This window comes from Mobula hypostoma, chromosome X2 (genome assembly GCF_963921235.1).
Source record: "Mobula hypostoma chromosome X2, sMobHyp1.1, whole genome shotgun sequence".
NCBI classification, from domain to species: Eukaryota; Metazoa; Chordata; class Chondrichthyes; order Myliobatiformes; family Myliobatidae; genus Mobula; species Mobula hypostoma.
Genome location: NC_086129.1, coordinates 45082199 through 45095083, shown reverse-complemented (window position 1 = coordinate 45095083; position 12885 = coordinate 45082199). Strand labels below are relative to the sequence as shown.

General features: G+C 40.9%; 1 protein-coding gene across 7 annotated transcripts in view; it reads right to left on the bottom strand.

Moving 5' to 3' along the window:
- The window catches only part of LOC134340740 (centrosomal protein of 164 kDa-like), a 315206-nt gene that overhangs the window by 83748 nt on the left and 218573 nt on the right, over window positions 1-12885 (bottom strand). The gene's annotated exons all lie outside the window — the stretch shown is intronic.

Genomic DNA, 12885 nt, shown 5'->3' with positions numbered 1-12885 from the left:
ATGAATAAAAATATGAGATAAGAATAACATTTATGGTGTTATTTCATAAAATAAACATCATATCAATATTTTGTGTGCTTGGCTATTGCATGTTAATAATTTAGTGTTCACAAATTCCTTTTATCTGTAGACCATCACAGACATAGTTTTTCACTATTGAAAGAATATTTAAGATTTATCTTTCTTTTCCCCTGAAGTGGATTGCACTCAATTGCTTCTAAATCCACATGCCTCATTTTTGCCTATTCAATCTATCAGTACTTTCTATATTCTGTTAATACTTAAGTACAGTCATCTGCAAACTTCAATACAGTGTATAACTACAATATTTTCACTGTCATTATAAAATATAATGAACAGTTAAGGTCTAGGTACAGATTTTTGACAGATTATATTACGTACCTAGTTCTAATTGAAGTAAATACTTTTCTAATCAGTCCTGCTGAAGGGTCTCGGCCCAAAACATCAACTGTACTCTTTTCCACAGATGCTGTTTGGCCTGTTGAGTTCTTCTAGCATTTTGTGTGTGTTGCTCGGATTTCCAGCACCTGCAAATTTTCATTTGTTTGTGACTTTTATAACCTTATTTACCTAGCTACTAGCCTTTCCAGGCCAATAATATTGCACAAATCAATGAACAAGAGAAAATCTGCAGATGCTGGAAATCCAAGCAATACACACAAAACGCAAACACGAGGAATTCTACAGATGCTGGAAATTCAAGCAACACACATCAAAGTTGCTGGTGAACGCAGCAGGCCAGGCAGCATCTCTAGGAAGAGGTACAGTCGATGTTTCGGGCCGAGACCCTTTGTCAGGACTAACTGAAAGAAGAGCTAGTAAGAGATTTGAAAGTGGGAGGGGGAGGGGGAGATCTGAAATGATAGGAGATTAGGAGAAGACAGGAGGGGGAGGGATGGAGCCAGGAGCTGGAGAGGTGATTGGCGAAAGGGATATGAGAGGATCATGGGACAGGAGGCCCAGGGAGAAAGAAAAGGGGGGAGGGAACCCAGAGGATGGGCAAGGGGTTTAGTCAGAGGGACAGAGGGAGAAAAAGGAGAGAGAGAGAAAGAGTGTGTGTATAAAATGCTGGAGGAACTCAGCAGGCCAGGCAGCATCTATGGAAAAGAGTATAGTCAACATTTCGGGCTGAGTCCCTTCATCAGGACTGCAACAAAACCTTATTTGGAATAAGATATATAGATTTAGTCTCTATTGAAAGGATGATATACCAGCCTTAAAGTGGCTGTAGTGTAGACACAGAAGAATGATTCCTGTGAGAAGGGAATACTATGAAGAAAGGTTGATGAAGTCTAGCCTGTTCTCACTGAAGCTTAAAAGAATGAAAGAAGATCTCATTGAGACATGCAAGATTCTGAGAGTGATTGGCTAAAGAGATGGTGAAAAGCTTTTCCTCTAGCCAAGGAATCTAGGAGGAGGAGGCATGGTAAAGGGTTGGCCAAGTGCACCTGGGCTAAGAAGTAAGTTTTTTCTGCAAAGAGACATAAGCCATTGAAATTCTACTCTGCAAGTCTCTAGTGGACCTGTCACGTGTATGTTGAAGCTGGTGGTCAATAGAGTTTTATTCTTACCAAGGGATTCAGAGGTTATGGATATTTTGCAAAAAAATGTACAGGGTAGAGGATAAACATTAACTTACACTATGACAACACAGACCACAAATTGCTCTGTAATCTACTGTAATTGCTCTATATATTAATTTATTATGCTCTTATAATCTGCCTTCAACTATTTGAGCCTGTAAAGTTAGTTAAAAGATGGAAAATTATCAGGTGCCTACATCCATAAATGTTCTCCTATGTATCATGTCAATGAAGTCCTTGAAAAATTCAATTGGATTTGTTGGATGTGGACCATCCTTCATAACTTGGCTTCCTCTGTCCAGTTCAGGTTATCAAGTATATAGTGAATGCTCCCATTCCTCATATTTTTTATAACTTTTAGAGTAAAATGCAAGTGATACAACCTACCAAAAGAAGGCACGCAATACTACTTGATATTAAAACTACCAGGTTTCAAACTTGTGGCTACCTTGAACAAAGTACCTATTTTAAATACAAGTAAATGAAGATTGACAATATTTTCAACTACTTTCATGTACGCAGAGTTGTTTCACCAAAAGTATGATGTGCAAGCATTGAAAATAGTTTATGGTTTTATCTGACAGCTGTGAAGGATTCAATTTATTAAAGATATTGGTATCAGTGAACCGTTTTATAGATAGTACCTTAAGAGCTCCAGATTAGAGTCATACACCACTACAGCATATAAACAGGCCCTTCAACCCATCTATCCATGCTGAACTGTTATTCTGCCCAGTTCCATTGTTACGTACCCCGTAACTGGGTTGCCAAACCAGCAGAAATGGATCACTCAGTTGGAGTCTGGATTACTAGAACTAAGAAAGTTTTATTAAAGAAACAAGCAACACAGTACTCTAATCAAAAGGATAATAAATGCAACAGTTCAGCAATGATAAACATACATGTGCACAGAATTAAGATAACAGGATCAATCAAGCTCTCTTGTTGTCTAGGGGCAAATGACCAGTTTCAAAGTGACGCAAAGTTCAGTTTAGTTCGCAGTAATCGCTGCCATGGGAGATGGACAGTGTGGGGGAAGGAGAGAGAGAGCAAAACGAATGAATATTCAAAACAGCTTCCACACACAGACCTTCGCAGTCAGCTTTCGGGCGAGCCCTTTGTGATGTCATCTGAGGTCACCGACTGTGACCCCTCCGTTTCCAGATACGACCGTTTCTCTGCGCTGAACCTGGTACCCAGGCAAGGGTGGACACACACCAGGTTCCCGCCGATCGTGCCTTTCCACCCTGAGCGTCTAAGGCTTGACCCCGCGATCAGCCGCCCAAAAGCTTCCCACCGACTTGTGAGAGGCGCACCGCTCCCAGGGTCTCGTTACCTCGGGTGTCGTGTGTGTCTTGCCTTAGCGAACCTGTCCCTTTTTATTCCCCTGCTGGGGTATTGCCTGTCCATCACTTCAAACAGTTCAGGGTTCAAAGGGGGAGCCGCTCTTGACAGCTCTCCTTCCCCTTCATTACACATCTCCAAATGCTGCTCCATTGTTTTCCTTATCTCTCTCTCTCCTGAAGACAGGTGGCAGACCAACTGCTGATCACACAGGGCAGCTAACATCTTAATCTATGTGTATTCCTGTCACACCATCGATCTGAGCCTAGATCATAGCTCTCCATACTCCTCCCATTCATATATTTATTTAAATTTCTCTTAAATGTTGAAATCGAACCTGCATTCATCACTTCTGCGGACAGCTTGTGCCATGCTCACACCACCCTCTTAGTGAAGAAGTTGCCCTTCAGGTTCCCCTTAAATATTTCACCTTTCATCCTTAATCTATGACCTCTAGTTCTAGTCTTACCCAACCTTAGTGCAAAAAGCCTGCTTGCATTTACCTTTATCAAATGTCTGACCTTTTCTCCTAAACTCCAAGGAATATTCTTAATCTAATTCCCAATCTCAGGTCCTCAAGTCCTGACAACATCCTTGCAAATGTTTTCCATACCCTTTCAATCTTATTGATATCTTTCCTGTAAGTAGGTAGCCAGAACTGCACACAATACTCCAAATTAGGCATCACCAGCATCTTACACAACCTCAACATAACAACCCAACTCCTGCACTCAAATTCTTTGATTTATGAAGGTCCTGTGCTAAAAGCTCTCTTTATGACCCTATTTACCCTTTTCACTTCCAACAAACTATGGATTCCCAGATCCCTCTGTTCACACACAATGAAGAGCTTTTTAAGTGTAAACACTAATATAATACAGGGAAATCTTACAGCCAATTCACATGCAGAAAGATCCTTTAACAAAACAAAAATGCTCAAATAATTTATTTTATTGACAGAGATTCAGCAATAATTCTTCACCAGAATTTTAGGTGAATCCTGTTACTTTTCTTCAAAAGGTGCTCTTATATCCCCCCAAGTTAGGATGTCATGGATTTTACAAACCATCTTAAAGAGAGTACCTCCAACCAGCTCCAATCAGCACTATACAGCAGTACCAGCCTACATAAAGTGATTAAGTACAGGAATGGAATTAGAGCTCATGATTTTGTAACTCCGAGCACACATAGTAATTATTAAACCCAGGTTGAGATAGTGAAGTATTCAATTCCTACATGTGGAATACATGAGGCACTGTGTCACCTTGATTATGATCAAGATGGCGCCTGCATACAACACTCTTTCGGTCCATAAGACATAGGAGCAGAATTAGGCCATCTGGCCCATCGAGTCTGCTCTGCCATTCAATCATGGCTGATCCTTTTTTCTTCTCCCTCTCACCAGTTCCTGGCCTTCTCCCCATAACCTTTGATGCCAGGTCCAATCAAGAACCTATCAATTTCTGCCTTAAATACACCCAACGATCTGGCCTTCACAGCTGCATGTGGCAACAAATACCACAAATTCACCACCCTTTAGTTAAAGAGATGTCTCTGCATCTCTGTTTTGAAAGGGCACCTTTATATCCTGAGGCTGTACCCTCTGTTTCCCACCATGGGAAACATTCTTTCCATATCTACTCTGTCTAGGCTTGTCAACATACGAAAGGTTTCAGTGAGACTCCCCCCCCCACCATTGTTCTGAATTCCAGCGAGTACAGACCCAGAGCCATCAAGCTTTCCTTGTATGATAACCCTTTCATTCTTGGAATCATCTTTGTGAACCTCCTCTGGATCCTCTCCAAGCCAGCAGATCTTTTCTAAGATGAGGAGCCCAAAATTGTTCACAAAACTCAAGGTGAGGTCTCACCAGTGCCTTATAAAGCCTCAGCATCCCTGCTCTTGTATTCTAGATTGCTTGCAATGAATGCTATCATGGCATTTGCCTTTCTCACCACCGACTCGACCTGCAAGATAACCTTTAAGGTGTTCTGCACAAGGCCTCCCAAGTCCTTTTGCATATCAGAATTTTGGATTTTCTCCCTGTTTAGAAAATAGTCTGCACGTTTATTTCTACTACCAAAGTGCATGATCATGCATTTTCCAACAGTGTATTTCATTTGCCACTCTCTTGCCCATTCTCTTAATCTGTCTAAGTCCTTCTGCATCATACCTGCTTCCTCAACACTACCTGCCCCTCTACCAATCTTCATATGATCTGCAAACTTGGTAATAAAGCCATCTACTCCATCATCTGAATCACTGATATACACCGTAAAAGAATACAATACAGCATACAGAATGACAAGGCAATGAAGAGTAACGGGAGAGGGCACCAGGTAAGAGATCACATTGTATAATGGAGTCCTCTGCCTGTTTTCATTGCCTTAAGATCTGTTGTTGCTCCTATCTATTACCACAGGAGTTGGACATCAAGATTTTGGTAATTGCATGGGCGGCTTGTATTAAAACTTGACCATCCACAAAAGCAAAACTGGCTGTTCAAGCAACATCTTACAAACTTTCATTTCCTCCTATCCCATCCAAAAACTTACAAGCTAGGTTCAGTAAATTCAGGGAAGCTTGAATTTGTTGGTGTATTAAACAGATTTATATTCACTTGACAATCAAGCAGAAGATAAATAAACAAAAGATGTAATAGATGAAGAGACAAAAAACAACAATGATAACAGAATAAGCAGGAATCGTAACAAAATTAGCCAGAGGAGAGATTTCAGGGGGATAATCTACGAAAGGGATGATGATAGGGGTATTATCAATGTGCCTTTGATACCTCAAATTAGCCTACCCAACTCCTTTCAGTTAAGGAAAGATGCGAAGGGTCTGTCCAAATCTTTAATGTAACACCATGCATTTGCCACCAGGCAGGAGGAATTCAGCAGGTCAGGCAACAACTATGGAGGGAAATGGACAGTTAATGTTTTGGATTGAGACCCTTCATCAACACTGGCAAGAATCTATTGGTGTCATTTATAACACTGGCTGTGGAAGCCTCCATGTTAGTGAAACCCAAATGCAGATTGGGGGCAATTGCTTTGTCAAGCACCTTTGCTTGGTCCACCCTCATACTAGCCAGGATCTCCAGGTGACCAACCAGGCTAGATGAAGAGGCTTGACTCAAGACATCGATTATTCATTTCGCTCCACAGATGCTGCCTGACCTGCTCCTTCAGCCTTTTGTGTGTTGCTTCAGATTTATTTGAATAAATAGTAGAGGAACAGTGATACTTCCTATAAATATACTTCTGCATACAAAAATGTATGAGAGTCTGACAGTGCTGCTTGTCAGAGCATCCCAGACAACCAAAAATGAGAAAATGTGTAATGGTCAAAAACACTTTGTAAAGTATAACAGATGCCTGATGGAGCTGAAATATTGATAGTTTGAAGACAACACTATTTCAACATATTCCAATATGTTCTGCACTCTTTATCATAAATATTAGGCCAAAAGCAAACTAATAAAACCCCGTGTTTCTATGAGGTGGATTTGTTGAGTAACTAGAAAGAATGGAGAAGTGTGAATTGGCTTCCACAAGCACAACACTCCCTACCATTAAGAACGGGAAGGTGATACAGGAGCTTGAAGATCCACATTTAACAATTCAGAAACAACTTCTTCCCCTCCTCCACCAGATTTCTGAACAGCCCATGAAAACTACCTTTTTTCCCTCCACTACTTGTGTTAGCAATTTATAGTAATTTTATGTCTTTCCACTATATTGCTGCTGCAAAACAACAAGTTTCACTTCATACAAGTCAGTGATAATAAATCTGATTCTGTATTTCTGGGTTCAACGTCACACAAGATGGCAAAAATGCTGAATACAAAGCAATAATAAATGCCATATGTATAGTAGAGAGTACTCCTTTGAGGTTGGAGATAGGCACTCCGCAGGCTTAAGAATGGAGTGAATTTTATAATTTTGGTAATCCAAGTGGTGGATGCCAATATGGACAGGAAAAAATGCAAAATTCTCTGCTGCTCCTTAATTCAATCTAATTCTTTTTATTAAAATTGGAAATTAAAATGTGAAAACGTATTTCTTGGTACCATTTGGAATGGTTGAATGCAGCTGCTAGGGACACCATTGTACACAATATTAATCCTTGAATGGAGTTCTGCAAGTCCTCATTTATAACTCTTTAGTACCTAGAAGGTGACTCCGCCATCTGGTCTTGGGGTGCCAGCACAGACGAACCGTCCACAAATAGAAATCTCTAAAATAGCAAACAAGTCATGGGAATTTCTAAACAGAACCAACAGAAGGAATCCCCAGCATCATGCCGTTAAAATTTAATTAAACCCAATGTCTTCCTTAGGACTGATTGCTTTCCATTAAATAATTCCTCCTGGACTGGGTAGCAGTTTGTGATCTTATCCAAAAATACAGTGTAAGGAGAACACTTTCTTTCATAGGATATCATGTATTTAGAATTTCTTTTAAAGAAATGTGTTACTAGAAATAAACAATTTTCTTATAATAACTGCATTGAATGACTGCCTTTGGACAAACTGAATTATCTTCTTCAAAATGATTGATTTATATTAGCTACCCAAAATGATAGCATTATCATTTTCCCAATAAATAGCATCCCTCCATGGAAGGTAAATGCACGTAGTTAACCAAAAGTAGTACCCTCACAAAGGGCTCTGACCTGTACTGGGCATGATTCATAGGCTTTAGCTATTTTCACACAAGCCTGGACAGTAAGTATCAATGGATTAGTCCTGTGAAGGACACAGTCAAAACTGACAATACTTTCACTGATATCACCATGTGCCATTTCCAGTGCTCAGAAGGAAAAGCAATCAGCATTTTTTTAATGACAACACTAGGGCAGTGGTATCAATTTTATCAACACACTGGCTAACATTTGCCAACTCAGTGTACATCACAATTGAGGAAGTTGCTTGCTTTAACAGCCAATTTGCACAATGGATAATGCACTTATTGGATGAACCTTCAAAGAATATTTCAAACAGTGCACCATTCAATTAGATCATTCCATATGCTACCTGCAGACCAATTGTAATGAAGTCAGGATCAGAATCAGGTTTATTATCACTGGCATGTGACGTGAAATTTGTTAACTTAGCAGCAGCAGTTCAATGCAATACATAACCAAGCAGAGAGAGAGAAAAAAAAATAAAATAAAACATAACAAATAAACAAGTAAATCAATTATGTATATTGAATAGAATTTTTAAAAATGTGCAAAAACAGAAACACTGTATATTAAAAAAAATTGAGGTAGTGTCCAAATCTTCAATGTCCATTTAGGAATCAGATGGCAGAGGGGAAGAAGCTGTTCCTGAATTGCTGAGTGTGTGCCTTCAGGCTTCTATACCTCCTTCCTGATAGTAACAGTGAGAAAAGGACGTGCCCTGAGTGTTGGAGGTCCTTAATAATGGATGCTGCCTTTCTGAGACACCGCTCCCTAAAGATGTCCTGGGTACTTTGTAGGCTAGTGCCCAAGATGGAGCTGAATAGATTTACAACCTTCTGCAGCTTCTTTTGGTCCTGTGCAGTGGCCCCTCCATACCAGACAGTGATGCAGCCTGTCAGAATGCTCTCCATGGTACAACTATAGAAGTTTTTGAGTGTATTTGTTGACATGCCAAATTGTTCAAACTCCTAATAAATTATAGCCGCTGTCTTGCCTTCTTTATGACTACATCAATATGTTGGGACCAGGTTAGATCCTCAGAGATCTTGTCGCCCAGGAACTTGAAGCTGCTCACTCTCTCCACTTCTGATCCCTCTATGAGGATTGGTATGTGTTCCTTCATCTTACTCTTCCCAAAGTCCACAATCAGCTCTTTTGTCTTACTGACATTGAGTGCCAGGTTGTTGCTGTGACACCACTCCACTAGTTGGCATATCTCACTCCTGTACGCCCTCTTGTCACCACCTGAGATTCTACCAACAGTGGTTGTATCGTAAGCAAATTTATAGATGGTATTTGAGCAATGCCTAGCCACACAGTCAAGTGTATATAGAGAGTAGAGCAGTGGGCTAAGCACACACCCCTGAGGTGCACCAGTGTTGATCATCAGTGTTGAGTCATGGCCAGTCTAGAAGTGAGGGGTGTGAGAATCTCCAAAGACCACAATACAATTGAAGAAATGAATAACATTTCTATGAAAATGCAAATTGATTCAAAGGGATACCTCCCTGTATACTCTCCATAGTTCAAAAGTTCCAAGTAAATTTATTATCAAAGTACATACATGTACATATTTGTGGAGCCAAAAGAGATGGGGGAGATTCTGAACAATTTCTTTTCTTCGGTATTCACTAAGGAGAAGGATATTGAATTGTGTAAGATAAGGGGAACAGGAAGGGAAGTTAGGGAAACAATGATGATTAAAGAAGAGGAAGTACTGGTGCTTTTAAGGAATATAAAAGTGGACAAGTCTCCGGGTCCTGACAGGCTACTCCCTAGGACCTTGAGGGAAGTTAGTGTAGAAATAGCAGGGCTCTGACAGAAATATTTCAAAAGTCATTAGAAACGGGGATAGTGCCAGAGGATTGGCGTATTGCTCATGTTATTCCATTGTTTAAAAAGAGTTCTAAGAGTAAACCTAGCAATTATCGGCCTGTGAGTTTGACGTCAGTGGTGGGTAAATTGATGGAAAGTATTCTTAGAGATGGTATATATAATTATCTGGATAGACAGGGTCTGATTAGGAACAGTCAACGTGGATTTGTGTGTGGAAGGTCATGTTTGACAAATCTGATTGAATTCTTTGATGAGGTTCCTAGGAAAGTTGATGAAGGTAAAGCGGTGGATGTTGTCTATATGGACTTCAGTAAGGCCTTTGACAAGGTTCTACACGGAAGGTTAGTTAGGAAGATTCAATCGTTAGGTATTAACATTGAAGTAGTAAAATGGATTCAGTAGTGGCTGGATGGGAGACGCCAGAGAGTTGTGGTGGATAACTGTTTGTCAAATTGGAGGCCGGTGACTAGTGGCGTGCCTCAGGGATCTGTACTGGGTCCAATGTTGTTTGTCATATACATTAATGATCTGGATGATGGGGTGGTAAATTGGATGAGTAAGTATGCAGATGATACTAAGATAGATGGAGTTGTGGATAATGAAGTAGGTTTTCAAAGCTTGCAGAGATTTTGGCCAGTTAGAAGAGTGGGCTGAAAGATGGCAGATGGAGTTTAATGCTGATAAATGTGAAGTGGTAGGACTAATCAAAATAGGACATACATGGTAATTGGTAAGGCATTGAAGAATGCAGTAGAACAGAGGGATCTAGGAATAATGGTGCATAGTTCCCTGAAGGTGGAATCTCATGTGGATAGGGTGGTGAAGAAAGCTTTTGGTATGCTGGCCTTTATAAATCAGAGCATTGAGTATAGGAGTTGGGATGTAATGTTGAGATTGTACAAGGCATTGGTGAGGCCAAATTTGGAGTATTGTGTACAGTTTTGGTCACCAAATTATAGGAAAGATGTCAACAAAATAGAGAGAGTGCAGAGAAGATTTAGTAGAATGTTACCTGGGTTTCAGCACCTAAGTTACACAGAAAGGTTGAACAAGTTGGGTCTTTATTCTTTGGAGTGTAGAAGCTTGAGGGGGGACTTGATAGAGGTATTTAAAATTATGAGGGGAATAGATACAGTTGACGTGGATAGGCTTTTTCCATTGAGAGTGGGGAAAGATTCAAACAAAAAGACATGAGTTGAGAGTTAAAGGGTAAAAGTTTAGGGGTAACATGAGGGGGAACTTCTCTACTCAGAGAGTGGTAGCTGTGTGGAATAAGCTTCCAGCAGAAGTGGCTGAGGCAGGTTCGATGCTGTCATTTAAAGTTAAATTAGATAGCTATATGGACAGGAAAGGAATGGAGGGTTATGGGCTGAGTGCAGGTCGGTGGGACTAGGTGAGAGTAAGAGTACAGCATGGGCTAGAAGGGCCGAGATGGCCTGTTTCTGTGCTGTAATTGTTATATGGTTATCTGTGTCACCATATACGACCCTCAGATTCATTTTCTTGTGGGTATTCACAGTAGATAGAAAGAAACATAATAGAATCAGTGAAAAGCCACCCACAACAAAAATGGACAAACAACCAATGTGCACAAAATGTGCAAATATGACAGACAGACAGGCAGATAGATAGATAAGCAAGCAGTAAATATCGAGAACATAAGTTGTCGAGTCCTTAAAGGTGAGTCCATAGATCCAATGTTGGGGTGAGTGAAGTTACCCCTCTGATTTAGGAGCCTGATGGCTGAGGGGTAATAACTATTCCTGAACCTGATGGTGTGGGACTTGAAGCTCTTGTACCTCCTTCCTACGAATTAGCAGGCTGTGGAATTACTTCATACGATAATCCACTGCCGACAAAGTCTGAATAGTGTACCATTGCTAATTTTCTTATTAGAAACATGTTTCATTCAACCTTTCAAAACATTAACTGCACACATTTGACCCATGAATAAACCATGCTGATAGCTGCATTTGTGGCCCAAACTGCTACTGTATTAAATTTAGGAACTGGAGATGTTAAAGTGACAAGGAAATGGTAAAATGGAATGTCAATGAAACTTTCAGGCCTTTTTCCATTGAAAGCCTTCCTTCAGTCCAACTATCACATTTGGCTCTTTATACAAAATAAGATTATAATATTAGCTTTATTTGTCACATGTACATCAAAACATATAATGAAATACGGCATTTGCATCACAACCAACAGTCCAAGGATGTGCTGGAGGCAGCCCATACTAACCTTATCCCATATAGAGCCTTGACCAGTGGTGAATCCGGATATCAGAAGTTTAGAGAGGAGGGAACTTCAATCAAGTCCACCGCTCAAGGATAAAAGGCAGGAGTGGTTTGTGGCAGCGTAATGGTGCTTTGAGCAGCAGCCAATCGGTGTTTGGGATTGATCAGTAACAGCAGCAAACTGAAGGAAGGCAGGAGCAAGCGCAGAGGCCATCGTCTGAGTGGACATAGTCAGAGGAGTGATCTTAAGGCTTCAGCTCTTTGAGGCTTCCGCAAAGAGAGACTTCACTCAGAGAAAGCAAAGGAAGGAAATGCTCAAATTTTTTCCTTCTCTTCTTTATATCTGCTCAGCGAAGTAGAGGTGACAGGCAGGATAGTGCAATGCTCCTGCGGGATGTGGGAAGGCAGGGAGACCTCCAGTATCCCTGACCACTACAACTGCAAGAAGTGCATCCAGCTGCAGCTTCTAACAAGCTGCATTAAACAGTTGGAGCTGCAACTGGATGAACTTCGGATCATTTGGGAGGCTGAACGGGTGATAGATAGGACATACATAGTTACACTCAAGGTGCAGGACACAGGAAACTGGGTGACAGTCAGGAAGGGGAAAGGGGTTAAGGAGCCAGTGCTGAGTACCCCTGTGGCCATCCCCCTCAACAACAGGTAAACAGGTTTCCCCCGCCATCCGAAGGGAGAGCGTTCCTATGAAACGGTTCGTAAGCCGGAATGTCGTAAAGCGAAGAAGTAATTACCATTTATTTATATGGGAAAAATTTGTGAGCATTCGCAGACCCAAAAATAACCTACCAAATCATGCCAAATAACACATAAAAGCTAAAATAACAGTAACATATAGTAAAAGCAGGAATGATATGATAAATACACAGCCTATATAAAGTAGACAACAGGAATTCTGCAGATGCTGGAAATTCAAGCAACACACATCAAAGTTGCTGGTGAACGCAGCAGGCCAGGCAGCAACTCTAGGAAGAGGTACAGTCGACGTTTCAGGCCGAGACCCTTCGTCAGGACTAACTGAAGGAAGAGTTAGTAAGAGATTTGAAAGTGGGAGGGGGAGGGGGAGATCTGAAATGATAGGAGAAGACAGGAGGGGGAGGGATGAAGCCAAGAGCTGGACAGGTGATTGGCAAAAGGGATATGAGAGGATCATG